General features: G+C 48.3%; 1 long non-coding RNA gene across 1 annotated transcript; it reads left to right on the top strand.

Moving 5' to 3' along the window:
- Positions 1-2,338: 2,338 nt before the first annotated feature.
- Positions 2,339-6,807, top strand: LOC116962216. Its single transcript, XR_006165934.1, has 2 exons — positions 2,339-2,728; positions 3,514-6,807. It is a non-coding gene; the product is annotated as an uncharacterized LOC116962216 (long non-coding RNA).
- Positions 6,808-7,578: the final 771 nt, after the last annotated feature.

Raw genomic sequence — 7,578 nt, 5'->3', positions numbered from 1 at the left:
TTTGTATCACACTACACGGAGCAGCACAACCAACGCAGAAGAACACAGAATCTGGCCCACAGCAAATAAGTATGAAAATCAGACATGAAGGAGTCTCCCCCAGCCCTCCCTACTCCGTGTTCAGGTGATGGTCAGACAAGCGCAGGCAGGAAGAGGTTTCTCTCCTGGCCACCAGACAGCATTAAAGAAATGACAAAACCAGTACCAGGCTCCTACCACACTGGTACAATTTCTGCTCCCATCTCTAAGGCCAGTGACTTACTTTGACGTTATTCGGAAATCTCCTTCTCCCAGCTCCAAACCAAGACTTGAAATTATTAGAGGGAGCAATGCCTCTCAGGGCAGAATGCAAATTTAAAACACTTGTCCCAAATAACAGGAGGTAGTAATTAGGCTCCAGCACTTCCAAGCAACATCCCTCTGCTACACCCTTTCCTGCACTGCTCCACGGATGTAGGACATGTACCATGGCCGTGCTGTTAAAATGCAGGCTACAGGAGGCTGGCTTGCTTTCTCCGTTCCATAAATCAGCTCTTCTCTTCATTTTCCTCCTTCGCTCTGTCCTCTTGTCTATGAGCTTTGCTCCCTGAATGTTTAAACTTTTTGCTTTTTTCTTTGTTGCTGTCTCTTATCCTGGTCCCACTTTTTTTTTTTTTTTTTTTTTTTAATTATTTTCCTTACGGTGCCTGCTTCCTTAAATAGTTCTCTCTCATTCCTTCCTCCTTCTTGCTATCATCTTTTCTTTCTCAGTTACCCAGTGTCTCCTTCCTCTTCCCTGGGGTTTCCTGCAAGGCCATTTGCATTCTTTCTCAATCACATCAAACAGGTGATTTCAATTTAGCAGCAACCAGGGAAACACCTCAGACATCCACATGGCATCAAAGCCTCCTGCCACCTCAGTTCACAAAAATCCCACAGAACTCTTGTTCTTCAAAGCAGAAGCTCAGATTCACCTTGCAACGAAGTGAGGGGGTGTACGAGGCGCTGCCGGCGTCCCCTGCCACTGAGCCGTTCCCAAAAGCGCCCTTCGCTCCCGGTGGTGTGCGTCTTGTCGATTCTGACCATGCCAACTTCACACCGTGCATCTCCTCAGGCCAGGAAGGGCAGCCCTCCTGCTCTTGGGATGCAGAAAATAAAGGAAATGACGCTGATGCTCCAAGTCCCCCCACAGCTGCAGGATGAGGGCTGAGCTTACGGCTGCCACAAGGATCCAACGCCCGAGGCAAAATAACTGGGCCACAAGTACCTTGCCCCGCTAGAGTCTGTGCCTGCGGTAGCAGAAAGTTAAAGATGACAAGTCTTTACATGGGTTTTAGAAAGTAGGTACGGTCATTACAATCTGATTAAAATTCCTTACAAATACGCTGTGAAGTTAGCTCGGGAATCAATGAACGGTCACGGACTCCCTTAAGTGCGGGATTTATGTTTAAGAAACTCTGTTGTTACAGTAAACCTACAAAGAGTGTGTCCAACTAGGCTAAACAGGGACAGCAAACACCCGGGGTTAACGCTTCTGCAAGAGAGCCTCCAGTTCTCTTTGTCTATCCCAACTGCCATTTGAAAGGTGGGTCTAAACTGAAATCCCAGGTAAAGTAAGTCAGCCTAGAAACAGATGTTTTCAAAAAGGCAGACGGAAGCAAAATGAACACAGTTTTATATTTCACTTTTTCACTCTCAAATTGCTTAAGTTGGAATCTGTAGGGAAAAAGGTCTCCAGACCCTCTAAATGACTCTCGGCCACAGGTTCGCATGCTGAGAAAGCAGAGGGGAAGCAGCCCGGTACCAATTACACCGACTCGAAGCTCCAGAACTTGTTCTTCAGGCCAGCCAGAAAATTTATTAGTGACGTATCAATTGCTAGATTTTTTTAAAGTTTTCTAATTCATCTGGAAGTTTACTTGCTCTCTGACTTTCGAGATGTTAGTCTGCACTTTCAACCCTCCCACAGCCACCACAACAGCTAGAAAGTCTCTTTGTTTCGGACCGAAAGCGGAGCTTCTTGGCTAATCACCCGCTGTCAGGTGTGGGAGCTCAGGACACGCCACGAGCCTCCCAAAGCAGGGGCAGTGATGCTAAAGCAAAGGTGAGAAGACGCATGTGTGTGTCTTGAAAGGCCACGCCATCGCTGCCCGGGCTGGGGGAAGATGAGCTGTGCCAGCCCAGTCCCACGCTGGTGGTGATGGGGGGGAAAGGGCCTGAGCGAGGAGAGGGACACGCGGGGCTCACGGGGCAGCACCCGGGTCTAAGCTGCGGCTGCAGAGGGACTTTTGAGAGATGCTCGTTCCCACAGTCACTGGTGCATCCCTACTCCGGGACCAGCAACCTCCTCCCACCCGGACCAGGGCTGATTTCACCTCCTTCCCGCCCAGCCTCCCTTCCCAAAGCTGTGGGAACTGCTGTAACGCAGCAGCTACCACGGCGCTTCCCGATGTCCAGCCTCCCCGCTGCCCAACCCCTCCTCGTGGCACCCTGTCTGGAACCAGCTGGCACACGATGCGAGCAAAACGCCGTATTTTCTGTGCCTCCGACGGCATCCAGCCTGCTCTCGGCTGCCCTAAAACGCCAGATAAACAAACAGCGCACGGGCGCAGTGCAGACATCTCCAGCAGGAAACAAAGCGCAGAACTTGCTCTATTTTAATCCCATCAAGGGTCTTCTTGGAAGCGAGGCAGAGCCCGGCTGTGCAGAGTTAAGAATGAAAGCCTATTTTTAGCCTGTCCCCGGTGAGGTAAGTGCGCGTGAGTCAGACCCCGGCGTGGGATGTTGCATAAGACGGGGCCTGCGCCGCAGCTCCCGGCGCACGGGGGTGCGAGGAGGATGGAGGGAGCCTTCCCTCGCCGCTTCCTGGCATTGTCATTTCAAGACAGACCCTTCACGGTGTTTAAATGCAGGGTTCTTTCTTCCTTCTCCCACCCCCCCCATCCCCCCCCCCCCCGAAAAATTTAATTAGAAACAGCAGTAGGCTGGTTATGTAATGTGATTAATTGCAGCATTAGAGTGAAAAAATATAGGGCATACAGGTCTTAAAGATTCACATGCAAAGTCATGTGTGGGAGTGAGAGAGACGAGGGTGAAATGCAAGACTTATCTGTTTGATTAGGTACTTTTCATGGGGCAGTGATTTATTCCCTGAGTAATTTAATCGGAGTAATCTGCAGATAGCTAACGTGCAAAAAAAAAAAAAAAAAAAAAAAAAAAAAAAAGAGCAAATAAACATCCAGAAGACAAAGGAACAAAATTGCTATATTGCTTTCACAACATCTCTATAGGTTAGATCTGTACCTTGCTAGCAGGATGTTACCCTCAGCAGCAGACCTGCCCCTTAACAGCACTCACTCACACCCATAAAAATTAGGTTTTCCACTGAGTCACGATTAATGAACTACAGACACATGCGGAATGGCAGAATTGCAAGTAACTTTCACTATGCTGGAACTTTATCCGAGGGAATATCTGAAGCTTCAGGATTAATTTTTTTTTTTTTTCCCCTGCCTTTTGTAAACCTCTCACCAGGGAAGACCTGGAGCCCAGGCTGGCATTCCCTCCTGCCCGTGACCTCCAAACACCCGACACTGACGGGAGCAGCTCTGTAAATGGTGTACTCTCCACAGCTGTTGATTAAATTCAACCTAGTTCAATAATGGCAAGAAGTCACCGGCGTGTTTGATTGCTCAAGTGTCCTATATGTCGATGGGCTAAGCGAAGGCATGTCTTCGTTGCGCAACGGAACCGTCTGGGTCTGACTGAGCAGCCTCGTCGCAAAACTGAACTCGGCGAGGCTGAGTGAGCGCCGCTAAGACTTGAGGAGGCATATCTGGATGTATTTTAGCACTGCAGTTTTTCGGAGTGAAAGAACTGTTGTTAATATTCATGGAAGGGAAGATGAAAAGGCACTGGAGAAGGGAGCTCATGGCAGGGTACCAAGGACATCTCAGCAGGTTTTATCCTGTGCTCTCGCTAGGGAGAGGAAGGTTCACAGCCTAAGTATGGCTCTTCTCATACTATAGATTTTTCTCCGGGATTGTCTTGATGCCAGCTACCCCTAAACTCAAATCTAACGCTCTGGTGGATGAAGAAGTATTAATTTAAGGCAGCCTATGAGGAAGTGCCTGAGCTCCCTCTGAAGTGAAGGCTCTTCACTCGGTGAGCTTAGTCTAGTTCTAGTAAGCTTCATTACTGGCAACCTTAGCTGTAAAGCCACAGTTAGAAAAGGACAAATCTCTAGACTTGGTCTCTCTGAGTAAGAACTATTTACTACAGCCATGCTATACCCTTGCAATGATTTCAGAGGGCCCTGCTTCTGGATTTGTCAGCAGCAAAGTGTCAAGATTAATTTAAAAGCAGCCTTAAAAGTACCTTGAGTTTGCATCTTGTTTGATTGCTTTACTAATAAGAAAAACACAAAATGATTCATATTAGAAAAATAGGTTTCAGTGGTCTTTTAGGGCAGGCCCGGCGCCAATTCTGAACCGAGGCACTCTGAAGTGATAAAAGCACAAATGCCACGAGGAAGGGTATTTCTTACCGGAGACATAATCTGAAGAAGAGGGAATAGGCCAAGAAGTCTCAAGCCATTAGCTGGGTTTATGCAGCTACATGGCACTGCAATATTCCTCAGCTGCTTTCATATATTTTGAAAGCTTTCCTCACCCCTGCACATGATGGCTAATAGCGAGATTTAGCATTTGACTTGATCTGTCCCAGTGCATGTGTTATGTATCACCTGAGCATGGCTTTACTCCTTATCCAGAGCCAACTTGTAGACAATTAGCAGGACAGATCCCGAAGATGCTGCTCACTGAAACTTTCCCTGGAACCATTTTCCAGTGGAAATTTTTTTCCTCTCTCAGAAACTGGACAAAGAGAAACTGTTCAGGTCTGTCAGCGGTACCTAAGTGCACGGTAAAATATCTCTTGAAGAAATCAAGATCAAAGCTCATACAATTAGGGACAAACTAAAATCAAGGGCACCTTTACTGAAGCTCATTAAAAATATCCTTTGTACCGCTCTCCTACGTGGCACCCAAAGTCTCACGAATACAGTGGTCTAATGAGAATGCAATGAGTTTTTTTTTTTTTTTTCCTCCAGTATTTTTCTTTTCCATACTTAGCAAATGTCGTAGTTTAATTAAGGGATGTCAAAGGCACAGAGAGCTGCCCCGAGATAATCGTCACCTGCTGCTAGATAAATGCTGAGGTGAAGACAAGCAAGAAGAGCGATCACGCAAACGCCGAATTACGGAGAAAGGGCAAAGTTCAAAAACGGAACTGACAAAACCCATCATTTATCGAGGTGGGCTGACGGAGCTGCTTGTGCCGGCGCTTGCGGACGGGCCCCTCCACCCCGGGTCCCCTCGCAGCCGTTCGCGAGCTCGCCGGCCTCCCTCGTGCCTCTTCTCGCTCCCACGCTGTCCCTTGCGGGAAGATTCGCGCCGCAGCATCTCACGGCGTCCGGCGGGCGGAGCGTCCTCAGCGTCGGGTGCCCGGGGCTGCCGCTGCCCTCTCGTCAGAGCAGCGGGCTGAGCCCTCCGCAGGGATCCCGGCTCCCGCCGCAGCTGGGAGACATTTGCAAAGCGCTCGCTGAAGGCCTGACCTCAAGCCATTTAGATCGCTACAAAGGCTCTTACTGGCTTCCTTCAGGACCCTGCTGACAGCCTTTCCTTTAGTCTTTAAAAGCATGCATGTCTTTATTTATTAATATTTACCAAAGCCCTTCCAGGCCTTGACTCTTTGATTTTCCAACCTTCTACGATTCTCACCAGATGAAGCGTTCTTTTTCGGAAAAACAACCCGCCCGGCTGCCTGCTCCCCTCTCCTGGTGTTCGTGCTTGGCTTTCACGGGAAGGTTGTTTCACTCTCCTTTCCTTCTTCCCACCTAGGTCAATATTGATCTGATCATTTCAGCAGCAGTTTTGTGCTAAGGGCTGTCTCTGTGCTGTGCCCTCTGATGAATCCATGACCTGCAAACCATCCTTCTTTCTTGCTTGTCGCCCTTGTCCGGGTTTCTATTCCACCAGTTCACAACTTCACAGAATGTTTTACCAGAGGGGTGGTCTATGCTTTATTTCTCCAATTACTCCCGTTTCTCAATTTCTGTGCAGAAATGACAGCACAACGCCTTACAGGTTACCTGTCTCTTCAAAATGATCTCCGAATTAATATACAGGTACTGTATTTCCAGCAAATATTTCATTTTAATGGGAATCATGCCCTAAAAAAATAGCTTGCTAGAGTCCCTGTAGAAGTTCATCAACACGTAATGCTCTGAAGATGGCCGGACAAGGCTCAGGTCAAGTCTCGATCCCCTATTCCTGATGAGCGGTGCACCAGCCACGCAGAAATCAAAGAAAACATCTCCATGGAATCATGACACCTCCTACAACTTCCCCACAGCGCTGCGGACAATGCAAGCATGGGGCTAGCGCATTTTCAGACTCCGTAGGTCAAGCAAGATGGATAATCTTCCTTTGACCGTGACTGATTTCTCACTGCATTGTTAATGAACAGCGGTATTTTGACCAGCTTTGATGTTTACTTCATCTGACCCACTGGTGAGGTTCTTCAAGTGGGACCACCGCACAGAGGTCCCTGGGGTGAAGGGTTCATAAAGTAAGTAATTGTAAGTAACAAAGAGAGCCAAATTAATTCCTTCACACTGGAAAATGACATATGTCTTCTGAGCCAGGAAACAAAAGAAGGATTTCCATGGCATTCCTCTACAAAACCATCAATCATTTCATTACCATGAAACAAGCTTCACAGAATATTCTGTAGTTTTACCAATAAATGCTGATAAAATTAAGCCCCCATACTGCTTAATTGCACTTATTAGCAAGCCAATTGTCTGTCAGATTTATTTTGTTATGCGAGCCATGCTCATAAGAAAGGGCATGTGATTTTTAATCAAACCTGCGATAGTCGCTACAAGACAGACTTTTGAAGGGCACAGCTTTACCCAAACAAGAACATTCATCACAGCTGGACGCAGAGAAGAGGGGCTGTATTCTGCTATATGAAAACATATGGTTGCATAAAGATTTATCTCCTCCATCACACTCTGACTCTAATATACCTGCAGACCTGCTTGACGGGCCTCCAGGTCAACCCAGGGCTGATCTGTAGCAGCTTCTCTCAGGTTCCTGCCCAGGTGTGGGGAGTCACTGCACAGCAGCAGCTGCCAGCCAACCCAACCACATAAATCATTGACAGAAACGCAGATGCACATCCACGTTATCTTTAAGTAGGAGCTTCAGCAGAATACTGGGAATACTAAATCCAAGGTTTAATTTAGGGTGGTATCTCGGTACGAACCGTTTCCCCCGGCACACCGAGGATGAGACGTGGCAGGCAGCAGCCCGAAGGCATCCATCCCTTCCCGCGATGCTCCGCAGGCCTCTGCGGGCGCCTCATCTCCCAGGGAGACACGGCGCACGGCTGCTGTTGCCATGGCTTTGCGAGAGAGACCTTCAGCAAACACACAGCCCTCGCCAATAAAAGCTGCCGTCAGCACGGGCACCTCTCACCGGTTAGCACAGCCGTACGTGCCGGCGGCCGCTGCTTCACGGCAGCCTCCGCACC

This window comes from Tyto alba, unplaced genomic scaffold (assembly GCF_018691265.1).
Source record: "Tyto alba isolate M040663 unplaced genomic scaffold, T.alba_DEE_v4.0 Super-Scaffold_3, whole genome shotgun sequence".
Taxonomy (NCBI): domain Eukaryota; kingdom Metazoa; phylum Chordata; class Aves; order Strigiformes; family Tytonidae; genus Tyto; species Tyto alba.
This window is presented reverse-complemented; position numbering and strand designations above follow the sequence as displayed.